Consider the following 15,249-nt stretch of genomic DNA (forward strand, 5'->3'; position numbering starts at 1 on the left):
GAGCGAGAGAGTGCGCAAGAGAGAGGCACAGTGCCAGAGTGCGAGAGAGAGAGAGAGCAAGAGTATGAAAGAGCATGAGAGTGCAAGAGAGAGAGAGAAACAGACAGACACAGATAAAGATGCAGAAACCACAGAGGAGGAGGGAAGCCAACTGAGCTCATAGCCATTGAGAGATATAGCATCAAAACAGGCCCTTCAGCCCACCAGGTATGTGCTGACTATCAACCACCAGCTTCCACCCTAATCCTAGAGTCACCCAGTATTTTGATTCCCCCACATTCCCATCAACTAATGTTATTGTTTGCCATACATGTCATAGTGTGTGTGTGTGTGTGTGTGAGTGTGTGTGCATGCTTGTGTATGTGCGTGCGTGCGTCGGTGTGTGTGCATCTGTGTGTGTGTGCGTCTGTGTATGCGTGCATGTGCGTAAGCGCACATGTGTGTGCGCATGTGTGTTTGTGCACGTGTGTGTGCGTGCGTGTGTGTGTGAGCATGTGTGTGTGCGTCTGTGTGTGAGCATGTGTGTGCGTGCGTGTGTGCATGCGTGCATGTGTGTGTGTGCGTCTGTATATGCTCACGTGTGTGTGTGTGTGTGCGTGCGTATATGTAAATATAAAAAATGTTGATGAACAATGCTTGTCGTTGATTAAGGGTGTTACAGCGTCCCCATGTTTACATATGGGTCATGCTGCTGCGAGTAAGAATTTTAATGTTCCTTTTCGGTACATGTGCCAATAAAACAGTCTCGATCGTGAGCCACCCATATTCTGCCACTCACCTGCACACGGGGGGCAACTTAACCCACCAACCTGCTTCGGCTCCGAGGGGTGGGTGGAAACCGGAACATCCCGGGGAAACCCACCTGGTCAGAGGGGAGAACGTGCAAACTCCACACAGACAGAACCCGAGGTCAGGATTGAACTCGGGTCTCTGAAGCTGTGAGGTAGCAGCTCTATGAAGCCGCTGGCGTCGGGGGATGACCGGAACCTGGAAATGGATTACAGACACAAAACGCTGGAGTAACTCAGTGGGACAGGCAGCAGCTCTGGAGATTATCTGCCTGTCCAGCTGAGTGACTCCAGCATTTTGTGTCAATCTTCGATTTAAACCAGCATCTGTGGTTCTTTCCTACACACTGGAAATGGATTACTTTAGTATGGGGATGCAGCGTGGAAACAGGCCCTTCGGCCCACCGAGTCCATGCCGACCTGGTTCTTTACTACATGCTTTTGACAATTTGACCAAACCTACAAACCTGTACGCCTTCGGGATGTGGAAGGAAACCGGAGCGCCCGGAGAAACCCCACGCGAGTACGTGCAAACTCCACACAGACAGGATGGAACCAGAGTCTCAGGCGGCAGCTGGACCGCTGAGCCACCGTGACTCTGGTGGGGTGGGTGAGTGGCTGGAGGACCAGTGGCCTGGCTCTACACAGTCCGGTCCCAGTAAAATCCCCTTAGAATGGGTCCTCTGTTCCTTGCTGGGTTTTTATTGACTTCCTAATAATAGTTTGCCAGCCTGTTAACCTATTAATCCCCAAACCAGTGGATGGGTAGCAGAGGATCCTCTGAGGGCAACCTTGACCTTGTTGCTGGCTCACCTCCCGCTGCAGAGTCTCGCTGTGTTTCCTCTGCACGACTGCCTGTGACCCTCCTTCAGCTCTCGAGGTGAAATGGCTTCAGGTCGTTTCCATTAGCGAGCGGCTCCAGCGAAGAACGCGCGGTCCGAGTGGGAGGGACGGGGGGACTCAACACTGAAGCAACACAAAACCCTCAGCCGCAGAAATCAATCTGACCTACAGAGGAAAAATAAACCCCCATGTTAATACATACACGAGGCAGGCGCTCACAGGGAAAGCAAGTTGAGAGACACAGCGCGGAAACAGCGAGTCGTTTGCTATGTCGCTCTTCAAGGGAGATGCTAAATGCATTTCGTTGTCTCTGTACTGTACACTGACAATGACAATTAAAATTGAATCTGAATCTGAATCCGAATCCCCGCCGATCTGCGATCCCCGCACACTTAAACCCTTGTCCCACGGTACGAGTTCATTCCAAGAGCTCTCCCGAGTTTTAAAAAAAATCAATATCGTGGTAAGCACGGAGAATGAACGTAGCGGGTACGTCGGAGCTCGGGGACGTCTCTTAGCGGCTTGTTATGCTAACGGCAGGTACTCGGGAAGACTCGCTAACGTAACGGCAGGTAAGCACGGGAAGACTCGTGAAGATTTTTCAACATGTTGAACAATGTCCACGAGAGCCCCGAGTACCGACGAGCGGCCATTACCGTAAATCTCCCAGTTCGAAACTCGGGAGAGCTGTTGGAATGAACTCGTACCGTGGGACAGGGGTTTAACACTATCCTACACAGACTGGGGACAAGTTTACCGGAGCCAATTAACCGACAAACCTGCGCCTCTTCGGAGTGCGGGAGGAAGCCGGAGCACCCGGAGAAAACCCACGCGGTCACGGGGAGAACGTACAAACTCCGTACAGACAGCAGCCGTAGTCAGGATGGAACCTGGGTCCGTGGTGCTGTGAGGCAGCAACTCTACCGCTGCTCTCTGCCCGACTCTGCCAAGTTGTTTTATTTACCCGATTGAAACAACTTGCCAGGCAGTTAACCCGTCGACTCCCAAACCAGTGCAGTCACCAGCGGGCAGCGCTACCCTTGGAGAATGCAAGAGATCGATCTGCTACCGGTCCACCGGTTTGGGGGTTAATAGGTTAACGGACTGGCAAACTATTTTTTGAAGGTAAATAAAAAAGCAGAGCGGTGGACAGAGGACCCATTCTAAGCCCTGCACGGAATCGGAACAGTCGCGCCCCATTCCCAGACACCCAGTCCCCCTTACCCCACACACACGGTACTCCACACACACACACACACACACGTACACACACACACACACACACACACACACACACACACACACACACACACACACACACACACACACACGGTACCCCACAGACCCCACTGCCTGGGATATCTCACCGTGTCCAAAGCCTCAACACAAGGATGTCGGAGCCACAAGAGGGCTGGGACGGGTGCAAGCTTCAAAAGGCTCAGGAGGTGATTAGTTCCAGGCTGGGAATCGATTTTTTACAACACACAAGGAATGCTAAAGGAAAGAATAAAAAGACCAAGTGTGGGGTGACACGACCAGATTCGCACTCTACCTGCCAGCTGCTGCTTGTGAAGGAGTGCGGCTCGGGGGTGGAGGGTGGCAGGTCATCGGAGCTGGTCCTGGCTCGGGTTCAAGGGCTGGGCAGCGAGAGGCCGGGGGGAGAGAGAGAGGGAGGAGGAGAGAGAGAGACACAGCGGGAGAGAGAGAGAGCGAGAGAGAGATGCACAGAGGAAGAGCCCACTGCCAGCAAGGACGCAGCTGAGCCCAGAAGTCCGTGATGCCACATCAGCAGAGGAAAAGCGGAGTCCGAGAAGCTCCCCACGGGAGGGAGAGAGGAGAGACCCATGGAGACTGGAGACAAGCGGGGGAGGGGGGAGAGGGCGGGAGGGGGGGAGACAGGGCGGAGGGAGGGAGGAGGGGAGAGAAGAGTGGGGGGGGGAGGGGGAGCTCCCAGGAGGGAGGAAGGAAGGGGGAGAGGGAGGGGAGGGAGGGGGGAGAGAGAGGAAGGAGGGGAAGAAGGGGCGGAAGGGGGAGGAGAGGAGGAAGGGGGGAGAAGAGGGGGAAAGGGGGGAGAGAAGAGGGGGGGAAGGGGGGGGGAGAGGAGGGGGAGAAAAAGGGGGGGAGGGAGAGGAAGGGGGGGGGGGGGGAGGGAAGAAAGGGAGAGGGAGGAGAGAGAGGGGAGGAGAAGAGGAGGAAGGAGGGGAAAAACTTGAGGGGGAGAGGAGGGAAGAGAGGGGGAGAGGAAAGGGGAAGAGGGGAGGGGGGGAGGGAAAGAGGGAGGGAGAGGGGGGGGAGAGGGAGAGGAGAGGAAGAGAGGGGGAGGACGGGGGGAGAGGAGAGGGGGGGGAGAGGGAGGGGGGAGGAGAGGAAGGGGAGGGAGGGGGGGAAGGAAGGAGAGAGGGAGGGGGGAAGAGGAGGGGAGGAGAGAGGATGAGAGAGAAGGAAGGAGGGGGGGAGAGGGGAGAGGGGAGGGAGAGGAGGAGAGAGGGAGGAGGGGGAGAGAGGGAGGGAGGGGGAGAGAGAGGGGGGAGAAGAGAGGAGGGGGGAGAGAAGCGGGGGGGGAGAGCGAGGGAGGGGGGAGAGAGGGGGGGAGGAGAAGAGGAGGTGGGGGGGGGGGAGGGAGGGGGGGGAGAGGAAAGAGGGAGGGGGGAAGAGGGGGAGGGGGGAGGGGGAAGGGAGGGAGGGGGGAGAGAAGAGCTAGGGAAAGGGGGGAGAGAGGAGGGGGAGGAGGAGGGAGGGGGGGAGGGAGAGAGGGGAGAGGAGAGAGCGGGGAGGGAGGGAGAGAGGGGAGAGGGGGAGGGGGGGGGGGGGGAGAGAGGGAGGAGAGAGGGGGGAGGGGGAGAGAAGGGAGGGAGGGAGAGAGAGGGGAGAGGGAGGAGAGAAGGGAAAGAGGGGGGGGAGAGGGAGAGAGGGGGGGGGAGAGGGGGAAGGAGGGAGGAGAGAGGGGAGGGGGAGGGAGGGGGAGGGAGGGGGGGGGGAGAGGGGGAGAGAGGGGAGGGGAAGGGGAGAGAAGGGGAGGGGGGAGAGAGGGAGGAGGGGGAGAGGAGGGGAGGTGGGAGAGGGAGAGGGAGGGGAGGGGGGGAGAGGGAGGGGAGAAGAGGGGGGGGGGAGGGAGAAAGGGGAGGGGGAAGGAAGAAAAGGGGGGGGGAGAGGAGATGGGAGAGAGGGAGAGGGGGAGAAAGGGACGGGAGAGGGGGAGGGGGAAGGGAGGGGGAGAGGGGAGGGAGGTGGAATGAGAGAAGGGGGAGGAGAGGGGGAGAGAGAAGGGGGGAGAGAGGGAGGGGGGGGAGAAGAAGGGGAAGGGGGGAGAGAGGGAGGAGGATGGGGAGATGGGGGAGCAAGCGTGGGAGGAGGAGAGGAGGAAAAAGGGGAGAGGAGAGGGAGGGGAGGATGAAGGGGGGGGAAGGGGAGAGGGGGAAGAGCAGGGGGCTTGCAAACAGAAGAGGAAAAGAAAAAAAAAGTGGAAAAGAAGGAAGAAAGGGGAAAAGGGGAAATAAAGGAGAGGGGGAGGGGGAAGGCAGGGCAAGGGTGGGGGTGGAAGGGTTGGGACAAGGAGCAAGGGGTGGGGGAGGGGAGCTGTTGGAGGATGTTCTGCCCGATCTCTGGTTGGCTGCCATTGATACCCGTCTCCCAATCCCTCTGCAACCTGTCTCGCCCCTCACCTGCTCCACATCCAGGGTGAGGGGACAGATCGATGAGGGCTGGTGATGAGGCGAGAGAGGAGGAGGAAGCACAGAGCATCTGGGGAAATCAAGAACCACTGATGCCTCAGCTCCCCTCCACCTCCCGTGTGCCCAGATAGATCAACTATATCCATGCACATCACAACACCAGAGAGCTGTTGTCATGGTCTCACTCATTCACTCACTCACGACAAATAAACTCCAATAAGCAGCATTAAAATCAGTCAATGGAATGCCCACATCACTAACTGTGTTGGGGAAAATATCAAATTCATGTAAATCAGCCCTCAATGCAACACATGGATGAGATCGCACAAGATATTAAGTGGCTAATCCCTTGTGTTAATGCGTTCACACACGGTTTAGTTGAGAGATACAGCACGGAAACACCGGGTCCGCACCGACCACCACACCGACACTATCCCACCCACACACACACACTAGGGACAATTTACAATTATACTAAGTCAATTAACCTACAGGCCTGTACGTACTTTGGAGTGTGGGAGGAAACCGGAGCACCCGGAGAAAACCCACGCGGGTCACGGGGAGAACGCACGAACACCGTGCAGACAGCGCCCGTGGGCAGGATGGAACCGGGGTCTCTGGCGCTGTGAGGCAGCGACTCTACCGCCGCGCCACCGTGCCGCCCAGAGTTGAGAACTCATCAGCGTGGACTGGAGATGGAAAATGGGGCCTCTTGAATGCTGGCTCAGTGAACTATTTGTGTACAATCTCCTTATCGGGGATGTGCTTCGGTGCAATCCTCTACTGGACTGTTTGTAAGAAAACGATGTCACTGTGCATTTCCACTTCACACATGTGATAAAAAGCACCTTTGAACAAACCCAACCATGTATGAGCACTGTCACCGTGGCGCAGCGGTAGAGTCGCTGCCTTACAGCGAACGCAGCGCCGTAGACCCAGGTTCAATCCCGACTACGGGTGCTGTCTGTACGGAGTTTGTAAGTTTCTATAAGATTCCCCCTCAATCTTCTAAATTCTAGCGAGTACAAGCCGAGTCTATCCAGTCTTTCTTCATATGAAAGTCCTGCCATCCCAGGAATCAGTCTGGTGAACCTTCTCTGTACTCTCTCTATGGCAGAGTTAGATAGAGCTCTAGTGGAGTCAAGGGATATGGGGAGAAGGCAGGCACGGGTTATTGATAGGGGCCAATCAGCCATGATCACAATGAATGGCGGTGCTGGCTCGAAGGGCCGAATGGCCTCCTCCTGCACTGATTTTCTATGTTTCTATGAACCGTCACCTATCCATTCTCTCCAGAGATGGTGCCTGACCCGCTGAGTTACTCCAGCACTTTGTGGGTCTGCTCAAAACATAGTTCTGTCCCAACATAGATGCAGGGTGTGAAAGTGGTGACACGGTCAGGCGGGGCGCTGAAGAAGCTTGCCTTCATCGGCCCGGCCACGGGGCACAAAATACGGGCAGTCATGTTACAGTCTGTGGGCGAGAAGGCATGGAGTTCTGGTCGACATGCGAGAGGAATAATGTGATTCAACCAGAAAGTGTGCCGGAAGCAGTAAGGATGTTGCTCGGTGTTTAAGAAGGAACTGCAGATGCTGGAGAATCGAAGGTTGCACAAAAAAGCTGGAGAAACTCAGCGGGTGCAGCAGCATCTATAGAGCGAAGGAAATAGGCGACGTTCCGGGCCGAAACCCTTCTTCAGATGTTGCTCGTATTCGCGGGCTTGAGTTATAAGGAAGGAGAGACTGGAGAGGTTGGGACGGTTTTCTCTGGAGCACAAGAAGCTTGAGGGGGTAACCAAACAGCGGTTTCTAAAATCATGGGACGGCATAGATGGCCCATTCTTTGGAAAGTGAACACACAATTTAAAAAAAAAAAAAAAGAATTTAAGAAGGTCACACACGTGACCAGAGGTCGTCACAAAGCGATACACTAGAAAATTCTTGGAAGAGATTAATCTTATTCATTGCCATTTCACTCAGTTCCTGCAGAACTATAATGCATGTCTGCTAAAGATATGAACGTCCTAGCTTTTTAAAATAACAGGGTCACACACGTGACCGGCCACATTTGGCCTCTGACCCTGAACAAACGTTGCCAGCTGTTCACATATAACATTTTCACTTGATAAAACAGAAAAAATATATATTAATCATACATACAGCACAAAAAAAATCAATATCCCTGTAATGCTTTTCAGAATTAGAAGAAATATTCTCTCCACAATGAAGAAGGGTTTCGGCCCCAAAACGTTGCCTATTTCCTTCGCTCCATAGATGCTGCTGCACCCGCTGAGTTTCTCCAGCACTTTTGTCTACCTTCGATTTTCCAGCATCCGCAGTTCCTTCTTAAACACTTCATGAAGTCCACAATGTTTCATTTTGTTTGGCCACACACGTGACTGAGAATGGGCCAGATATGTTCAGAGGGCGGACACAAGAGGCTGGAGTAGCTCAGCGGGTCAGGCAGCATCTCTGGAGAAAAGTAATGGGTGACGTTTCGGGTCGAGACCCTTCTTCAGGGGCCCCCTGACCCTCAGTCTGAAGAACGCCACCTATTCTTTTTCTCCAGAGATGCTGACTGACCCGCTGAGTCACTCCAACTTTTTGTGCCTACCTTCGGTTTAAACCAGCATCTGCAGTTCCTGCCTACACCATCTTTTTCCCCAGAGTAGGGAAGTCTAAAAGGTTTAGAGGACGTAGATTTAAGGTGAGAGGGGGAATATTTAAAGGGTATCTGTGGGACAACATTTTCAGTGTGCGGAACAAGCTACCAGAGATGGCTGTAGAAGCATGTACAATTACAATGCTTAAAAGACATTTGGACAGGGACATGAATAGAAATATCTGGGCCAAATGCAGGCATTGGGGTTAGCCCCTATGGGTAGCTTGGTTGGCATGGATAGGTTGGACCAAATGACCAGTTTCTGCGCTGTTAAAACCCCATGACTTCAGCCGCACGAAAGCTGGCACAGGTGTCCCAAGTGCTAAACACCCAGGTTCAATCCCGATCTCAAATGCTGTTTCTGCGGAGTTTGCACGATCTCTATCACTGTGTGAGTTTCTCAATGCGCTCCAAATTCTTTCCACTTGCCAAAAACACGGAGTCATACGGCACTGAAGCAGGCCGTTCGGCCCAACTCGTCCATCCTCACCAAGGTGCTTCATATAAGCAAGTCCCTCTGAATCTTGCCTATCCATGCACCTGTCCAAGCGTCTCATAGACATGCTGGTAGGTTAACTGGATATTGTAAACCACCTGTATCGTCAGTAAATGCATGTCACATAACAAAGGGGACTAGGGGGGGTTAGAAGGGACTGTGAGGATTGCACCAGTGAGAGCTGTGGGCCGAATGGCCTGGTTTTTGAGCTGAATTAATTAAAAACTGCATTTATTTCTTTATCATTATTTGTCCTGTGCAACGTTATAGGTGTCTGAAGGTATTCTGCAGCTTAATTCAGTTCCAGACTTCTCATATTGACTCTCGAGCCTCTAATTCTGTCTCGTTCACCCTCCATAAAGTCATGTCTGTATTTATCAGTGTCTGAATCACCTCTCCAGTAAATGTCCTGACTCCCAGCCTCCATTCCTCCTATCTCCTACCATCATCCCCATCTCCATCCTTTCCTCCCTCCATATATCCTGACTTCCCAATCTTCCTTCCTTCCTTCATCCCCCATCTCTCTCTCCCCTCATCCATCCCCCATTACCTCCCCCATCTCTCTCTCCCCCTTCCTCTCTCTCCCTTCTCCCTCTCTTCTCTCTTCTCCCGATTCTCTCTCCCCTCCCCATCTCTCTCTCTCTCTCCTCCCTATCTCCTTCTCCTTCTCTCTCTCCCTTCATTCTCTCTCCTCTCCCTCTCTCTTCCTCCTCTCTCCCCTCTCCCCTCCTATCTCTCTCTCCCCTCGCTCTCTCTCCTTCTCTCCTCTCCCTCTCTCTTCCCCCCCTTCTCTCCTCTCGTCATCTCTCTCTTCCCTTCTCTCTCCCCCTCTCTCTCCCCTCTCTCTCATTCTCTCTCCCCTTCCCTCTCTTTCTCTCTCTCCTTCTCTCTCCCCTTCTCTCTCTCTCCCCTTCTTCTCTCTCTCCCCATCTCTCCTCTCTCTCTCTCCCCTCTCTCTCTCCTCTCTCTCTCTCCCCTTCTCTCTCTCTCCCTCTCTCTCTCTCTCTCTCCCCTTCTCTCTCTCTCTCTTCTCTCTCTCCCTTCTCTCTCTCCCCTTCTCTCTCTCTCCTTTCAGTCCTCTCTCTCTCTCTCCCTCTCCTTCTCTCTCTCCTGTCTCTGTTCTGTTCTGTGTCCCCCTCCATCCCTCTCTCCCCTCTCTCTCTCTCCCCATCTCTCCGTTCTCTCTCTCACCCCTTCTCTCTCTCCCCATCTCTCTCTCCCCCACTCTACCTTCAGGCCTTCGGGGCTCTCTCCCCAATCTCCGCTCTTCCTCCTTCTCTCTCCCCTTCTTCTCTCCCCTTCTCCATCTCTCCCCCAACTATCTCTCCTCATCTCTCTCCTCATCTCTCTCCTCCCCAACTCTCTCTCCCTCCTTCTCTCTCCCTCAAACTCTCTCCCTCCCCTTCTCTCTCTCCCCATCTCTCTCCTCATCTCTTCCTCCTTCTCTCTCTCCCCTTCTCCCTCTCCCCATCTCTCCTTCTCACTCTCTCTTCTCTCCTCCCCCCCCCCCCCCCCCCCAATGCCCTGTCCCCCCTCTACCACTCCAGGCCCCATCTCCCCCGCCTGGGCCCACATTTCACTCCTCAGGCCTCCGGGCTCGGGTTGTTGCCGCCGCCGCTCGGTCCCGCCACATGGAGCCGCTTTCCGAGACGCCAGTTCATTCATCCCCTCAGCCCAGCCCCGCCCATCACATCCACACAACCTGTGTCTGTCCAACACACCCCCCTAGACCACAGATCCTAAACCAACCTCACTCCCTCCTCTCCACCCCCTCCCCTCATCTCTCCCCTCAAACCAACCTCACTCACTCACCCCCTCCCCTCATCTCTCCCCCCTCACCCCTCAAACCAACTTCTACCTCCCCTCATCCCTCCCCTCAAACCAACCTCAAACACCCCCTCCTCTCCACCCCCCTCCTCTCAAACCAACCTCACTCACTCACCCCTCCCCTCATCTCCTCCCCTCAAACCAACTTCTCCCTCCACTCATCACTCCCCTCATCTTCCCCTCATCACTCCCCTCATCACTCCCCTCATCCCTCCCCTCAAACCAACCTCACTCCACCCCTCACTCCTCCCCCTCACCCCTCAAAACCAACTTCTCCCTCCCCTCATCCCTCCCCTCATCCCTTCTCTCAAACCAACCTCTCTCCCTCCCCCCCTCATCACTCCCCTCAAACCAACCTCACTGCTCCCCTCAAACCAACCTCACTGCTCCCCTCACCCCTCCCGAATACAACCCTTCCCCTCAAGCCAACCTCACCCCCTCCCCTCAAACCAACTTCAACCCTCCCAAAACCAATCTCTCACCCAGACATACTAGAGGAGCTCCTCTAGCATCTTTGCTCTCACCCTCCCCTCTTTAAACCAATCCAACCTCACCTCACCCCACCCCACCTCTCCCCAAACCATCCTCTTACCCCTTCCTAAACCAACCTCTCTCCCCTCACCTCTTCCCCCTTTCCCCAAACACACATCTCACCCCTTCCCAAACTAACCTCTCCTTAAAACAACCTCTAACCTTTACCCCTTTCCAAACCAATCCCACCCGTCCCCAAAGCAACCCAATCTCCCCTCACCCCACCCCACCCCTCCCCAAACCAACCTCTCACCCCTTCCCCAACCTCACTTCTCCCTTTAACCAAACCGTTGTCTCCCTTCTCCACAAACTCGCCCAACTTCTCCCCAAACCAACCCTTCCCCCTCTCCTCAAGGCAACATCTCATCAATGCAACATCTCATCTCTCCCCAAACCAACCTCTCCCCCCTCCCTAATCCAACCTCTCCCCAGCCCCCAGTGTCACAGAGGAAAGGTTGCCCTTGGAAAGTTGTCTGGGTGTGGACTGTGGACAATAAATATAGCAAACCTGCACGTTGAGAGACTCAAGTCAGTCATCGACCATCTATTCGGCTGCTGGGAGATCGTCCCCTGGTTTGGACAGCTGCCAAAGTGTGGGAAGAACTGACAGAAAGCCATACAAAGGACGACAAATGCAAAATTAAGAAATGTTCTGTGGAGTACTGGTAGATCTGCTGCCTCACAGCCCCAGAGACCCGGGTACGATCCTGACCGGGTGCTCCGGTTTCCTCCCACATCGCGAAAGACATGCGGGTTAATTGGCCTTTGCAAAATTGCCACAATTGTGTAGGGAGTGGATGAGAAAGTGTGATGACATGGAACCTGCATGAACGGGTGATCAATGGTCGGCATGGACCCCGTGGGCTGAAGGGCCTGTTTCCATGCTGTATCTCTAAACTATGTACCAGAACATGGGCATAAGGTCAACAGTGGGGTGGAGAATGGTTCACGTTAAGGAATCGAATGGCAGATGACCTGGGAATTGAAGCAATGTTTAAGAAAGAACTGCAGATGCTGGAAAAATCGAAGGTAGACAAAAATGCTGGGGAAACTCAGCGGGTGAGGCAGCATCTATGGAGCAAAGGAATAGGTGACGTTTCGGGTCGAGACCCTTCTTCAGACTGAAATGAAGCAAGGTGGGGTGGGAGATTGCAACCTTCACGTGGGCCCGCCCTGTTTCAACGAATGCAATCAACCCGGCGTGCACAAGCATATAAGATCAAATAGAACAAGTTGGCCTACAACTTTAGGCTGTGCACGCCATACGCAAGAAGAAGAAGCAATGTAAGTTTAGTTTAGTCTTATGTTAGTTTAGAGATACAGCGCGGAAACAGGCCCTTCGGCCCACCGAGTCCGCACTGACCAGCACACTAACAACATCCTACACACACACTGGGGATAATTTACATTTATACCAAGCCAATTAACATACAAAACTGTACGTCTTTGGAGTGTGGGAGGAAACCGAACATCTCGGAGAAAACCCACGCAGGTCACAGGGAGAACGTACAAGCTCCGTAGAGACAGCACCCGTAGTCAGGATCGAACATAGATCTCTGGCACTGTGAGTGCTTTAAGACAGCAACTCTACTGCTGCGCTGACCTTAACATGACCAGTTATGTTCCACAAGCCTACTCTGTGCAAATATTTGCTAGCGTTATTCAAATCTGAAAACTTATTACTGTAATAAACCACCCCATCAATGCAAGTTTTGAATAATTCACAAATAGATAGAAAATGGTGGAGTAACTCAGCGGGACAAGGCAGCATCTACGGAGAGAAGGAATGGGTGATGTTTCGGGTCGAGACCCTTCTTCAGTCTGATGTCGGGGAAGGGGCGGGACAAAGATAGAGAGTAGGCGGAGACTGTAGGACTGGTGGGAGAACTGGGAAGGGGATGGAGAGAGAAACATAGAAAATAGGTGCAGGAGTAGAGGCCATTCGGCCCTTCGAGCCTGCACCGCCATTCAATATGATCAGGGCTGATCATCCAACTCAGTATCCTGTACCTGCCTTCTCTCCATACCCCCTGATCCCTTTAGCCACAAAGGCCACATCTAACTCCCTCTTAAATATAGCTGCAATGTAGCTTTCTAAATATAGAAAGCAAGGGCTTCCTGAAGTTAATGTTCATACCGTTGAGGTATACACTACCCAAGCGAAATATGGGGTGCTGTTCCTCCAATTTGCGCTGGGCCTCACTCTGACAATGGAGGGAGGCCCAGGACAGAAAGGTCAATGTGGGAATGGGAGGGAGAGTTGAAGTGCTGAGCAAATGGGAGATCAGGGAGGTTACGATAGACTGAGCGGAGGTGTTCAGCGAAACGATCGCCGAGCCTGCGCTTGGTCTCACCAACGGAGAGAAGCTGACACCCAGAACAGCGGATACAGTCGATTGAATAAAATGCATCCCTTTTTGCAAATGTCCTTGCTTACGAGTCAGATAGACTAGTCACCTTTCCAAGGGAACTATTTCACCTCATCTCTATGTGTTGCACATGTCATTGTATGCAAACTGTCCTAATTGTGGCCAGTACATGGGGCAGGGTACAGAGCTGCATTGAACAACAAGAGAGTGGGAGAGAGAGAGGGGGATAGAGAGGCAGGGCTGCCAACTCCCATGCATTGAGCGTGAGAATCACGCATTTCACCAAATTCTCACGCCGATCACAAATTTCTCTCGCTCTGTTGTGAGAAATTCTGTGATCAACAAAAATTTCAAAACTCATATCAACTGCATGGGCCACGGGTGTTGGAAGCAGAAGCAGCGGCGGGGACAGATGCGGACGGGGAGCGGGGCTGGTGAGTGTTTGCCGGGTTGGCGAGTCGCTCACTGCAGCTCCGGCCATGGAGCAGCCTCAGTGCAAGAGTCCCGGGCCGTCGGAGGCGTCGGAAGCGTTACGCCGCTGCCGTGAGAGTCTCTGTGCCAAATTCGCCCAGGCGACCGGCATGGGTCAGGCTGCGGCTCGGTGCATCCTGGAGGACAACCAGTGGCTGCTGGAAGTAAGTACCAAGCACTGGGTAGAAACGGTGGAAGATAGTGGACTTCAAATGGGGGTGGTTGGTGAAAGCATCCTGCTTGCCTGCTAGATTTTCACTTGCTGTAACTGCAGGGAAAATGTTTCCGATTGTGGGGGCGTTCAGAACCGTGGGTCACAGTTTAAGAATAAAGGGGGGGGGGGGCAGTTAGGACTGAGATGAGAACAAACTTTCTTCATGCAGAGAGTTGTGAATCTGTGGGATTCTCTGCCACAGAAGACAGCTCTATGTATTGCACATGTTACTGTATGCAAACTGTCCTATTTGTGGCCAGTACATGGGGCAGGGTACAGAGCTACACTGAACAACAATCTCCCAGCTCGAAATCTTATCATTGTTTTATCAGGCAGTGATAGGAATCTGCGTCAGAGGTCATTGGATACTGGAAGACAACTTGACCCCCACGTCTAAGCTAGTGTCGGGCCCAAGGGACTTTATTATAGTTTAGTTTATTGTCACGTGTACCGAGGTACAGTGAAAAGCTTTTTGCACACTGACCCATGAATGGTGCTTGCCACTTTATTGTCCCTGGCCAGTGTGTTATCAAGGTCTTGCTGCCAGCCAACACAACCAGTACGAAAACAGGCCCTTCGAGTCCGCGCCGACCAGCGATCCCCGCACACTAGCTCCATCCTACACACACCAGGGACAATTTACAATCTTTACCAAGCCAATTGGCCTGCAAACCTGGAGTGTGGGAGGAAACCGGAGCACCCGGAGAAAACCCACGCGGGTCACTGGGAAATCGTACAAACTCCGTACAGACAGCACCTGTAGTCAGGATCGAACTCGGGTCTCTGGTGCTGTGAGGCTGCGACTCTACCGCTGTGCCGCCAAGCAAATATCAACGCTAATACACTACCATCGATCAGCCATATGATGACCCTTATGACAGACACTCATTGAGTCAGGCAACATCTCGGGAGAAAAGGAATAGGTGACCTTTCGGGTTGAGACCCTTCTTCAGACTCTTGCTCGTTGAACCTCTTGGCAAGGGACCTCTTAATTCATGTCGAGAGTTTAGAGGGAGCTTTGGGCTTTGACTTTGGCATTGAGCCATATCTGGAGCTCTGGAGACACTGTGGGTGAGCCAGTGTCTGGTGAGCCAGTGACTGTCAATGACTCAGGTGTGGAACAAATAGCTGGACCTCCCACACAGTGAGCCAGCAGACCATTTATTGACTCCAACACTCACTTCTAGAGCTGATGGTCTCAATATGCCCCAGGGCTGTCAATTCACTGAAGCATTGTGAGTTAATGTTATACCACAGACTTACAGGAATTCAGATGACTGTCATTTCCGCAGGAACGGTGAGGTGACATATAGTTAAGTTTAGAGATACAGTGTAGAAACAAGCCCTTTGGCCAACCGAGTCCGCGCCGACCAGCGAT

At 53.4% G+C, this 15,249-nt stretch overlaps 1 protein-coding gene across 2 annotated transcripts in view; it reads right to left on the reverse strand.

Annotated features, from left to right (window-relative positions):
• Positions 1–3,291, reverse strand: part of LOC129713847 (sodium-dependent neutral amino acid transporter B(0)AT2-like) — a 27,021-nt gene extending 23,730 nt beyond the window's left edge. Inside the window, exons 1-2 of one of the 2 annotated variants that reach the window (XM_055663186.1) lie at positions 3,184–3,291; positions 1,602–1,796 (exon numbers count right to left, since the gene is read on the reverse strand). The gene's annotated coding sequence lies outside the window, so the exon portion shown is untranslated. Of the gene's footprint in view, positions 1–1,601; positions 1,797–2,998; positions 3,161–3,183 lie in introns of those variants that run through there. The other variant, XM_055663184.1, reaches the window with a different exon arrangement.
• Between the last annotated feature and the right edge of the window lie 11,958 nt (positions 3,292–15,249).

This window comes from Leucoraja erinacea, chromosome 37, assembly GCF_028641065.1.
Source record: "Leucoraja erinacea ecotype New England chromosome 37, Leri_hhj_1, whole genome shotgun sequence".
Classification (NCBI taxonomy): Eukaryota; Metazoa; Chordata; class Chondrichthyes; order Rajiformes; family Rajidae; genus Leucoraja; species Leucoraja erinaceus.